Source organism: Mobula birostris, chromosome 1, assembly GCF_030028105.1.
Source record: "Mobula birostris isolate sMobBir1 chromosome 1, sMobBir1.hap1, whole genome shotgun sequence".
NCBI classification, from domain to species: domain Eukaryota; kingdom Metazoa; phylum Chordata; class Chondrichthyes; order Myliobatiformes; family Myliobatidae; genus Mobula; species Mobula birostris.
The window spans coordinates 117,334,865-117,335,245 of NC_092370.1; positions in this window are offsets into that span (position 1 = coordinate 117,334,865).

The following is a 381-nucleotide window of genomic DNA, read 5'->3' on the forward strand; positions in this document are numbered from 1 at the left end:
TTCTAAAATGTTATATATTAGATTAGATTATGAGGACATGCAGTCCTCTTTTATTGTCATTTAATAATGCATGCATTAAGAAATGATACAATGTTTCTCCAGAATGATATCACAGAAACACATGACAAACCAACTGAAAAACTGACAAAAAACACATAATTGTAACATATAGTTACAACAGTGCAAAGCAATACTATAATTTGATAAAGAACAGACCATGGCACGGTAAAAAGTCTCAAAGTCTCTCGAAAGTTCTATCACCTCACGCAGATGGTAAACCTCCAGTGCCGCAAACTTGCTGATGCAGCATCCTGGAAGCATCTGACCACAGTCAGACTCAAAGTCCGTCAGAAAACTCTGAGCCTCCGACCACCTCTCCGA